The sequence below is a fragment of the Neofelis nebulosa genome, chromosome 13 (assembly GCF_028018385.1).
Source record: "Neofelis nebulosa isolate mNeoNeb1 chromosome 13, mNeoNeb1.pri, whole genome shotgun sequence".
Classification (NCBI taxonomy): domain Eukaryota; kingdom Metazoa; phylum Chordata; class Mammalia; order Carnivora; family Felidae; genus Neofelis; species Neofelis nebulosa.
The window spans coordinates 14,119,658-14,132,494 of NC_080794.1; the positions used below are offsets into that span (position 1 = coordinate 14,119,658).

The 12,837-nt window shown below is 40.6% G+C and overlaps 1 protein-coding gene and 1 long non-coding RNA gene across 5 annotated transcripts in view; one reads left to right on the forward strand and one right to left on the reverse strand.

Moving 5' to 3' along the window:
- Nucleotides 1-12,837, forward strand: part of PRKG1 (protein kinase cGMP-dependent 1) — a 1,269,228-nt gene that overhangs the window by 714,528 nt on the left and 541,863 nt on the right. The gene's annotated exons all lie outside the window — the stretch shown is intronic.
- LOC131493697 (uncharacterized) lies at nt 1,477-2,857 on the reverse strand. Its single transcript, XR_009252803.1, has 2 exons — nt 2,738-2,857; nt 1,477-1,921 (listed from the first exon to the last, which is right to left on the reverse strand). It is a non-coding gene; the product is annotated as an uncharacterized LOC131493697 (long non-coding RNA).

Genomic DNA, 12,837 nt, shown 5'->3' on the forward strand with positions numbered 1-12,837 from the left:
GAGACACTTGAAACGGCACATTGCATGTTTGGAGGTTCAAAAGGCATCATTTGTCAGTAGGTTATTAAACTAAGTTGAGTATTTTCTAGCTTTTAAACCAGGATGATGAATACGAAAGTGTTTTTCACACTCTTAAAGGATCATGCACACCTCAGGCGCACGGAGGTTTCTGCAATGCAAGTGAGGTGTTGGGCGTGTTAGCGTTCTGTCGGAATGGTATTTGTACAACACTATACAGTTTCCGATCTCTCTTCAGCAGAAGACGTCCAGACATTATTTAAAATTCTCAGTGTTGTTTAGAATCTAAAAGAGAGCCTCTGCATCCCATAGATTGATGTGCGCTCTTGTTTTTAACTCTCACACTTAACGTAATGCTTAGACATCGCATGTTCAGATTTCTTCGTACAGAGGAAAATAGTGGTCACACGCCATGGAGGCACGCGGGTCACCTCACACCAGGGAGGCTGCATCGAGCAGACCACTAAGGCACATTTAGGACAAAGAAGAGAAAAAAAATAGGACAGTTGAAAAGTAGAGTTTTAGAATAGGGTCTGTCTCTTGAAAGAAGAGGGAGAGAGAGGAGGCAAACGAATGACGTGGTATTATTGACAAATTAATGACACCAGTATTCTGAAATGTTGGGAGACATCATTCACTGCTTCTGTAGTCACAAATGCTAGAAACAGCATAAATAGCAGCAGTGAATTCGACGAATTACATTTATTAATGGCTATAGATTATAAAATATATTCTCTTTCCTAGAATTACATGCAACTGTGGCTAAAATGAGGGAAAGCCTACAGATGTACTTATGGAATCCTGGTCTTTAGATATATTTTAATGAAAAAGAGCAAGTTACACGACACTGTTATAGCATAGCTACATTCTTTTTCTGCCTCCCGGGGTATGTATACATGCATGTGTGAACCGTTCTCTTTGTATATGCGTAAGGTGTTTCCAAGGATATCTGAGAAGCTAATAATAACAGTTCTACCTGGGTACGAAGACTGGGAATCGGATAATAAGGTTTATTTCCTTCGTGGCATTTTTTTTTTTACTGTTGGACTTTGTTTCTCTGTGTTCTTCTTCTTCTCCCCTGACAAAAACATTTCACGAGATACAACTTAGAGTTCAGTTTTCTACCGTTTGTCAAGATTCGCGGATAGGTTGACACATTAAAAAAAGAATTCTCACTCAAATTAGCATGCATCAGAAATCCCTGTAGGATCTCGTGAAAATACAGACACGTGGGTCCCCTCCAAGCAGGCTGACTGGACACAGAGCCCTGGAATGTGCGTTTGGAATGGACCTCGGGAACCGAACCCTCAGGACTCTGCAGACTTCCCTCTGGGAAACACTTGCCCTGAGCTGGTAGAACTCACCAGCTCGCATGGAGACACTTCTGGCGTGAGCCATCCAACAGCCTCAAGATGCAGTTCTACCATGACCGCTTTAGAAAAAAGCATCTGTGAAAAATAACAGTTATTACTCTCATTATTGTTGGATCTTCTATTGACTTCTTCCCACCAAAAGGAAGGGCGAGGATGGCCATCATATTCGTTTTCCCTTTGTCTGAGGTGGGTGATGTGGACAGCCCTGATGTGGAAAGTCACAATGAGAAAATATTGGAAACTTGTCTTAGAAAACCGGTTTGTATGCACGTTACCTCTAATGACAGTTGCTGAATATGTGCTGAATGGCAGCTGCTCCTATATAAGCTTGCGTGACTTTGCTTTCCCAGGCTTTTGTCATGAGACCGGTGAGCCCTGGTGGCTCAGGTCCACGGGGATTAAGACTCGAAACCATTTGGTCTCCTCTTCCCGAATCACATGGCTGTGCCATGTGGACATACAGCACGCCTCCTCGCGTCCTCTCTGTATTCCTCGCTTTGCAGGATGGTGGGCCCTCATCACCACTGCTCCTGGAGAAATGACACATTCCACTGTTTCTCTTCTCCCACCTGCCGCAACCACTGCTTGCTTCTCTCCTGCTTCTCCCACCCCAGGAAGAGTGGGAGAGGATGTTCACGAGCTTCCACGAGTCGTCAGAACTTTGGTTGTGCTACCAGGCAGAGACCTAGCTCTTCTAGCTTGCAGACTGTTACCCATGGATTGGATAATTGCCCTGAGGATATCTGAGTGGCTTCATCCTGGCTTAGCATCACACAAAACATTCCCTTCCATTCCTGAACCCATGTTTTTTTTTTTTTTTCAATATATGAAGTTTATTGTCAAATTGGTTTCCATACAACACCCAGTGCTCATCCCAAAAGGTGCCCCCCTCAAGACCCATCACCCACCCTCCCCTCCCTCCCACCCCCCATCAACCCTCAGTTTGTCCTGAACCCATGTTTCAAACTAAGCCCAAGTGTCTGGACATTCATGTATTGCAATATGTCTGTGAGGTCTCTCTCAGCATTCTAGGACTTAGCCATCTACCCCAAATCTTGTTCGCATTTTACTCAGGATGGTCTCCTGGAAACAGGTTGCCAGGTCACTGACTCTGATAACCTGGCATTCCCAGATTGAGCACATAGATTAGCCTCTCAGGTTTCTAGGAACTTACTATCATAGGGTATATTAAAACAAGTACACCATTTTCCATGCAATTGTTATCATTCATTGGGTTGCCAAGGTAACAAGCACCATGTGAACTATTAGAATCTGTATGGATGTAGCTGTTGAGTCGTTAATACTAAAAACTATGCATTATTCAGCAAGCTGTTCTCTCTACTTACCTAACGATGTAGCTTTTCTTCTCTAAAAGGACAAGTGATGGTCTCCCAATTTGATGGGAAGCATATTTAACAAGATAGACATCAGTAAACAGAATGGATTTGTGCCAGAAAAGCTGCCTGTGTACTAAATTCTATTTTCCTGTTGATGTCATCATAAAATTGGAGATTCTATTCTGTGATTTTTTTGGGGGGCTTTTCCTCATAAAAGATCATTTGCAGTTAATACTGCAAACTTGAAAAAAAAACACAGAAAAAAGGAAAATTTGTATTTTTACAGGAGCACTAATACTTAGGTAAATAGCAAGTTGTAAATACAGGATTTCTCAGGTTATTATTATTATTATTATTTTGCCCCAATAGGTTAAGGGTTGAAAGAGGGAAAAAAGATAGTAGCTCTTGCAAAGAATTCTGATTGATCAACTTTAAATCGATAATTTTTTTCTTTTAAGTATTCTATAGTAGAAGAGTTCAGAGTTCTGTTTGCTCAGCCCCGTTTCATTGCAAATGAATAAGCTAAAAGCACATTAAAAGATGCTATGGCACCATGAATAAATGCCAAACGGTAAACAGTATATATGTAGATCACATCACTGTGTGGTACACCTTATGCAATGTTACACGTCAATTACATCTCAATAAAACTAGGGAAAAAATTAGAAAAAAAAAATCTTAAAAAAAAACCAGCCCCAAACAAAAATAGGCATTCAGATTATAGCAGTTGTTATACATTTGGAAATCTTGACACAGTGGAGCCTGAAAGCATTCTGTGAATTTCAGGGTTTTGTACATAGGGCATAATAATGGCAAATACTTGGAAATTAACTGCAACCAGGATGTTAAAACATCCATCACGTGATTAAGAATGCCTTCCTTTAAAGAACTTATTTGTTGGAAGTAAAAATTCAAAAATATCTCCTAATCATCCTTTTTAAATTATGTATTTATTTATTTATTTATTTTTAAATTTACATCCAAGTTAGCATATAGTATAATAATGATTTCAGGAGTAGAATCCAGTGATTCATCCCCTATGTATAACACCCAGTGCTCATCCCAACAAGTGTCATCCTAATGCCCCTTACCCATTTAGCATCCCCTCCCCAACCGATAGCCCCTCCAGCAACTGTCAGTTTGTTCTCTGTATTTACGAGTCTCTTATGTTTTGTCCCCTCTTTGTTTTTATATTGTTTTTGCTTCCTTTCCCTTATGTTCATCTGTTTTGTATCTAAAATTCCATGTATGAGTGAAGTCATATGATATTTGTCTTCCTTTGACTGATTAATTTTGCTTAGCATAATACCTTCTTGTTCCATCCATGTTGTTGCAAATGGCAAGGTTTCATTCTTTTTGATTGCTGAGTAATACTCCATTGTGTGTGTGTGTGTGTGTGTGTGTGTATACACACGTGTGTGTGTGTGTGTGTGTGTATACACACACACCACATCTTCTTTATCCATTCATCCATCGATGGACATTCGGGCTCTTTTCATACCTTGGCTGTTGTTGATAGTGCTGCTGTAAACATTGGGGTGCATGTGCCCCTTCTAGACAGCACACCTGTATCCTTTGGATAAATATCTAGTAGTGCAATTGCTGGGTCGTTGGGTAGTTCTCTTTTTAATTTTTTGAGGAACCTCCATACTGTTTTCCAGAGTGGCTTCACCAGTTTGCATTCCCACCAGCAGTGCAAAAGGGTTCCTCTTTCCCCACATCCTTGCCAACATCTGTTGTTGCCTGAGTTAATTTTAGCCATTCTGACAGGTGCCAGGTGGTATCTCATTGTGGTTTTGATTTGTGTTTCCCTGATGGTGAGTGATGTTGAGCATTTTTTTTCATGTGTCTGTTAGCCATCTGGATATCTTCTTTGGAAAAGTGTCTATTCATGTCTTTTGCCCATTTCTTCACTGGATTATTTGTTTTTTGGGTGTTGAGTTTGATAAGTTCTTTTTGATTTTGGATACTAACCCTTTATCTGGTATGTCCTAATCATCTTTTGATTAAATAGTCAAGGACTTGATTAGTTCCACCTCATACCATATTGAGTTGACAGTTCCATCCTAGATCTGGGGATAAACGCATCAGCCCAGTCCCCACTCACAAGGAACTGTGAATGCAGCATGAAAGCTAGAAAACAAACACACACTCGTAATAAAGTGATTAATGCCAGAACAGGAGAAATTAAGGGTCCTATGTTATTGGTTCTGAGGAGTGTCACCAAAAAAAAAAACCACTATAAATGTAGCTTTTTTGCTTAACTACAGGCAGATCCCTAACTCAGAGCATGAGATTTAATCATCCTCAATTAAGAAGGGAAACATCTTTAGAAATGAAAGAGTAATGAGCCTGTAACCAATAGCATGGTCAGCAAATTATAAGCCTTTGCATTGAAGTCTTCCTGGCCTCCTGCCTTGATTATTACAGTGTTTTTCCAACCCGTTTTCCTGTCTCAGGTCTCTCTGGCCCCCATCATTCATCTGTTTATGCACATTCATCCAAGTCCATTATCTCCTGTGCCCTAGACATTATTCTGGGTGCTACGTGCAGTGAAATGAAGTTCCTGTTCTCAAAAGGCTTACGTTATAGTGGGAGGCAGGGCAAGGAACAAACAATAAACTGAATCACTAAAATAGTAATAATTTCCACTTAAAACAGGTGCTGTCTAAGGGGAATAAGTGATTTTAACTGGGGTTACTTTGGAGCATGTCATCAAAAGAGGCTTCTCTGAATAGGTGGCCTTTAAGCTGAGACATGAATGCAAAAGGTCAGAGATCAGAGCATTCCTGGCAGAGACCAAGCAGTTCCCTATCCCCAGGTGAGAACAAGGGAACAATATGACAAGTTCAAGCAAAGGCTAATGGGCGGGGAGGGTCCACTAGTTTTGCAGAGGGGTTTGGGTTTCATTTAGAGTAAAGGGAAGTCATTGGGGCACTTCAGGCAGACAAGTGCTAGCATATGATCTGTGTTTTTAAAGGCATATTATACAATAGGGATGCCTGGGTGGCTCAGTCGATTAAGTGACTGACTCTTGATTTCTGCTTAGGTCACGATCTCACGGTTTGTGGGGTTAAGCCCGCATTGGGCTCTGTACTGATAGCGTGGAGCCTGCCCCTCTTTCTCTCTCTTCCCCTCCCCCCTGCTGGCTGGCTCTCTCTCTCTCTCTCTCTCTCAAAATAAATAAACTTAAAATAAGGATATTAGATAATAAGTACCGATCAGTCTAAAATAATTAAATAAATGATTGAATAAATAAATAAGGGAAAGGAGACACATATTTCTTACACATAAATTCCAAACAATAAATGTAGATCTTTCCTCTGAGTTCCTCCTGAATGTAGGCTGGCTTTAGTGACTTGTTTCTAATGAACAGAATCTAGAAAATGGAAAAAACAGTAGTAATTTTGGAGTGGAGAAACTCGTAGACACAAAAATGTCTAGTGATGAAGGTTGACATCACCAGATGTAAGTTATGTGAATTCTGTGGGTATTAGGACCTTTATTAGAGGAGGCATCCCTTCTACCATATGCTGACTCAACAAGAAGTCAGCAACCCAGAAAGGATCCTTACCCACCCACACTTGTATCCTGACCTCAGGCTTCCAGCCTCCAGAACTATGGGAAACAAATTTCTGTTGTTTATAAGCTTCCTGGTCTGGGGTATTTTGTTATAGCATCCCGAATGGGCTAAGAGATTCACCCCTGATAAGGTGTGATGAGAAAGACATTTCACTTCTGTAATCACCCCCAAGTCCATGACCATGAGAAAACAGAAAAATTGAGGTATATTATACAAAACGTCTGGCCAGGGCTCCTCAAAACTGTCAAGGTCATGAAGAATCAAAGAAAGACCAAAAAGCTGTCTTGGGTTAGAGAAGACTGTGGAGGTCTAACAACTAAATACAACATGGTATCCTGGATTGGATCTTGAGATCGGATAGTAGTGGGAAAATAGGTGAAATTCAAATACGGTTTGTAGTTTAGTCAGTAGGAATGTGCCCATTTCTCAGCTTTGATGAAGGTACCATGGTTATGAAGATCGTAACGATGGAAAGGTAGGGTGACGAGTATTCAGGAATTCTCGTATTAGCTTCATAACTTTTCTGCAAATCTGAAATTATTCCCAAAAGAACTTTTTTAAGGAAACACACAAAAAGGAGGATTTTAGCTTCTCTGTAGTGAATAGACTGAGGTTGGGGTATAAGAGTATAAGTGGGGAGCAGTGAGGACCTAGGCTGGTGGCACATACAGATGGGAGATGGTGGTGGCCAGAGACAAGGCTCCGGGTGGGAATGGAGGGAGGGGCATAGACATGGTGCTATTTTCAAGTAGCCAAGGAAAGACCCAGTGGCAGACGGGATGGCCGTGACAGAATGTGGGGAATGAGCTGGCAGTGGGGGAGATGCTGAGATAAGAATTGTGTCCTAAAAGATAGATATGATGATGTCAATTTTCGTTTCAGAAATCTTCACTAATTTCCCCTGAAAATATAATAAAAGAGACCAAACTCTTCATCCTGACCTACCAGACCCTCAATAATTCAGTCATGAATTATAGTTATTTTTTTAAATGTTTGTTTATTTATTTTGAGAGAGAGACAGAGAGAGAGAGAGAACCCCAATTAGGCTCCATGCTGTTAGCGCAGAGCCCGACTCCGGTCTCAATCCCACAAACCATGACATCATGACCTGAGCCTAAATTAAGAGTTGGATACTCAACCGACTGTGCCATCCAGCTGCCTCCCTAATTACAGTTTCTAATACCTTCCACGCTGGCTCCTCTACACATCTTGCTCCACACATAGACACATCTACCTGATGTCCCATCCACAAGGCTTTTCAGATCCTGCTGGAGTTAGTCTTTTACCTCTTAAAATACCAGAACACATTCACCCTGGCGTACTAGATGATGGTGCTGATGATGATGATGGTGGTGATGATGGTGATGGTGATAATGATGATGATAAAGATAAACAATAGAACACCTTTCTGATAAAGTGTCATATTTTATGCTAAGAGCTTTATCTTCATCCACCACACTGATGCTCAACAATATTTGTATAAGGAAAGTGTTGTACTTATTCTTGGTCTGCACTTGGGGAAGCTGATTTGGGGGGATGGAATGGCTATATAATTGATGGTCCAAACTGAAAAGGGGCACTATCCACACTTACTCTAAAACAGTAAGTGTCAACCAAGGCTGTTCAGGAGAACCCTGGATGCCTGATCCTGCCAATGCCGTGAAGATCAGTGTGCCAAATGTTGCACAATTAGCAAGTGACCCAGTAGATCCTTTAAACTACAATATTCTTATTCCAAAATTCATTATGAATGTTTATAACAATACTCTCTTGGTAGAATATAAGTTTTGACCTGACCTCTCGCAGCTGTGCACTCCTCATGGATAAAAATGGTGCTGCTAGAATGTAGTTAAAGTTCCGTGAGATGGTGGTTAGTGATGCATCTAACAAGGATGAAAAGTCAATAAATGAAGGCAGGCAGGGATCTGTGGCTTAAACGTAACCATCTTCTTTGGTCCTAAATAGTATCTAGCACAATATTTTGCTGGCAGGTGTTGCTAGCTGTTCAATAAATATCAATTAAATGCACTCTACTTCAAGATCGAGGAGATTGATGGGCCAAAAGAGTGATCAGGAGCTACAATGAATCTAAAAGGGGACTTTGGGGGTGATTCCTCAATAACAGAGACCCTGTTTCTCACAGATGCTTCAGAGCCAGAGCCAAAACCAGAAAAAAATCTTTGGTAGGGAAGTGCTGTGGCAATCCACGTTATTTACCACACCATGCTGCGCATCGTTCCTTGGTTCTGTCACTCCAAATGGAGCATACGGTATAAGGAGGCTCTCTGCAGTGTATGAGTCTTACACGCTTTGTTACCATCTGTTGCTAATTGAATTAATATGCATCTGGGTTTCTTTCAACATATTTTAACCTGCTCTGTAGCCCAGGCAGAATAGAGGCTGATGTTCTCATAACCAGCGGTGTTTTCTTATACTGTCAGGTTATCCGTGTATGATACCTGAACTCTAAGTACCAACCACAGATGGTTTACTGATTCTTCAGTCTATGACCGTGTCATTTGACACGATGCATTTCCTCCAGGGGCCACCTTTGCTATTTCTAATGTGCAGTTTAGCTGTAAGCATGCATTTTTGCTTTGCCTTCTTCAGGACAGGATTATACTTTAGCGTTTTCGTGTCAATGCAAGTGATCACAGTAAATTATTCATGAAATAGTTTTCAGCTGTGGCTGTTTGCCATCAACATTCCCCTCTGGAAATATTTTATGTGATTTTTATTATTTGAATCCAAACCTTACACATTTTACCTTTTACCTTTTTACCTTTTATTTGTAAGATAACAAACCTGGTTTCTGTGGAAAATGTAAAAATATCACCCCTCCCCTCAAGGAATGCACTGCATAACTCTATTTATTTTTTTATATTGTATTAATACTTATTAAAGATCTCCTGTTTTAGGGGAATCATTACATGGGGTGATTTATCTAGACCTTGTAACAACCTCATGATCTAAATGGGGTTGTGTCTATTTCACACATGACTGTACCAGCGTTCAAAGGTTGTACCTCTAAGGCAAAAATATTTAAATCCAGGCTGCCCTGTAACTCTAGGCATTTATTCTTTATATAAAACTGTACTTTGTCTTCATGGAGCCAGTAGAGGGATATGAAAAGAATACGTGCATATATTCATCTTTATCTACATTTTCTTAATGTTGATAGTCTAGGATTATAAAAGCACTCATAGGCATAGACATGTATCTCACTTTTCACTCTGCTAAAGATTGCTTTAATGTTAAATCTCAACCTTACACAAAAGTAGTTCATGTTAATTAAACAAATAGAATCCCTTCTGCCTATTCTGTTTCTCTCCAAGTGGAAAGATTTGCCCAAATCACATGTGCCCTGTGGTTCAACCAGCACTTGGTTTAGGCATTGTTTCTCTCATGAAAATGTGATGGCTTCAGTTTTTGGACATTTTACTCTCTATGGGTGTTGAAAAACCTGTGACCATTAATTTGTTTGATGTTTGTGTATGAGTGGTCACCGTACTTGACTTCCCTATTTTGATCCTCTGTCTGAAAGGCACATATTTTGAGGCATTGTAATAATTCTGATGAACTGAGAAGTTCACTGGAGGCAGGGGTAAGTGTGTGTCAGTCCAACAGGCTCCTAATGTGTTGAACCTGGGATTCTGTTGACGTTAATCTTCTGCTTTGGCCAAGTACACTCATCAGCATGGGGACTTTTGTTACTTGAGTAAAGACCACATCTTCTCAGATGACAGTAGAGGCAATATCTCAAGTCTGTACCCTCCATCGTAACTCAAGATTAGGATGATAGTTCATTGGGTTGGTAACTGGCTATAGGACTTATGTAGCCTAGTAGAGTAACGGGACGAAGGGTAAATGATGGTTTAAACCTATGTTATTGCCTTTTGAAATTAAATTTCAAGGGAGTTGTTACATTTCAATATACTGAGACCTGAAAGAGTGCTCATTAATATGAATATATTGATACTGTGGCCCAATTTGAAACTTCATTCAGAAGAAGTCCATGTGCCCCCAGAGATAAATAAATACTTCTCTCCAAATTGCCGTGTGTAACAAAAATGAAAAGCAGAAATGACAATTTGTCTTCTTGGCAATTTAAAAGTCTTGCTTTGATGAATAATTGACTTTTGTCCTACTTCAAAAATATTCTTTCCAGAGTTTAAAATTTGAACCAGATAGAAGGAAAAGAGAGGTCATGCTTCTGGAAACTTGTTTTCCATGCTTCATATAGCACATTTCACCTGGGAAACTTTCTGTAGACTCTATAGAATGCTATTCCTGCATCACTCAGAAGCACATTAAATGTGACATTTCCTTTCACCCTCAGATGAGCGAAAGTGCTAATTATTTAATTCTACTTGTCTCTCTGTTCATGAACCAATGAAAACACTGCCTATAATGCCCCTAAATTATTTTAAACATAAATTTCAAAAGAATTGAATGGGAAAATATTACGAATCTATGGGAAATACTTTTTAAGTAAAAAAAAAAAAAAACCTCATAAAAAATATGCCTGGTACAAAAAAATAGCAAAGTTATTCTGCTTTTATGTACAAAGAAATAAAACCCTTTATCGCAGATGTGTTGCATACCTTTAGTATAGGAACGCCACAACGTTGGTGCCTTGTCGTGACACCCTGCTGCAGAGGGTGATACCTTCTAAATGTTCATCATCCTGTCTCTACAACCTTCTCACATTGCTTAAGGGACGGTGCCTCAGATAAGCCCGAACAAGAAAAAGAATGAGCAGGTGGTGACCACCTCCACTGACAAGGGTAAAATAAGGAATGGAAAGGAAAGATGTTGCATGAAAAGCTCTGTTGGCACCAACAGATTTCTGAAATCACTTTTAAGGTTAAGAATGGAAGTTACTGAATACACCCAAATTGTAGTCTTTCTCCATCTGGCTTTGCCTAGTGAAGTTTAGATGCATGCCGAGGAGTACCTTGATGTTGGCCATTGAAGGGAGGAGGAAAAAGGACGCATTGATGGTTGTAGTCACCAGTCTATAGAGCATCTCTTGCAGATCCTGTATTTTGCATATGCCGGTGTATTTAATAACGCCTGCTATGACTCTACAGGGTAGAACTACCCCATTTTGGTGGCAGGAGTGGGGGGACGAAAGAAGAGAGAGAGAAAGGCCAAGAGCAATTAAGTATTTTGTCCAAGAGTTGAAATCTGACCACACTAGCTCTCTCTGATACTAAAATGTTTTCTTGGGGCACCTGGGTGGATCAGTTGGTTAAGGGCCTGACTCCTGATTGCGGCTTAGGTCATGATCTCACAGTTCCTGGGACTGAGCCCCGGGGTGGGCTCTGTGCAGACAATGAGGAACCTGCTTGGGATTCTCTCTCTCTCCCCCTTTCTCCACCCGCCCCCCCATGCTCTCTCCCTCTCTCTCAAAATAAATAAATAGACTTAAAAAAATGTTTATTCTTTCCACTGGATTATTTTAACTCTAACCAGAGAGTTGAGATAAGCTGTGTACTAGGTAATTGGCACAGTTAGGATGCAATGTTTACCGAATTAATTAATTTTGATGTGTATTGTGAATACGAGTGATTCTTCACTGGGGTCTTATTTGATTTCTGGACTTGAAGACTATGTTTGCAGAGCTTAACTGGCTCTGTCCAATCCTTCCCTTGCCCCCTTAGTCAGCCTGATATCCCCTAAGAGCTGACGGGGTAAAAGTTGTTCCCCCACCCACCCACTCCTTTTCTTCATAAGTTGCTCTTTGGTTGGGACCCTGACACATTCCATAATTCCATTCTCTAGCTGTTTCTTTTTAGTAGGCTGTCAGTACACCAGGCTGGGAATATTTTGTCTTGAGTAAACAGGAAGTTCCCTTAAATTCTCATGTCCAGAAATGTGCTATCTACAACCGACAAAGCAGCAAAAACACGAAGTCCCCAACCTCAAGGGATTCACAGGCTATCAGAGAAGCAAGGACATTTTAGGGTTATTTTATGTTACCTTATGTTACAGGGTATCTGTCTCATAGGGTTGTTATGAAGATTAAGTAAGTTATTATGTGGATGGATCCAAATATTACCGGGCATATAGAAGGTGCTATATAAGCACTAGCTATTGTTATTCCAGAGCGATGAACAAAAATGGGTGTCAGGGGCATGGAATGGAACGGGAAGAAAGGCAACCTCCAGGAGCTTAGATATACTTTAAGCACATCCATCAAAAGGTGATGCTTCCTTATGTCAAGAAAGAAATAGAGTTCTCAGTGTGTCACCAGTCAGCACACATGGAAGGCTGGGAAAATGCCCCCAATCCGACATACAACTAAATCTGTTGTACCTCCGAACTGCGTATGAACTGCCTTCCCTCCTCTTAGAATGAACAATCTCAGAAAATCATTTGATTTTCTTCTAAAACAAAGCTGCGACCATCCGCTCTTTGGCACGGACTTAAAACGGGAGGGGAGAACACCAGCCAAAGCAGCAGTGAGACGCCTTGTGTGTCCGATGAGGCGATCCAGCGACACAGAAAGGTTGCTGGGTGT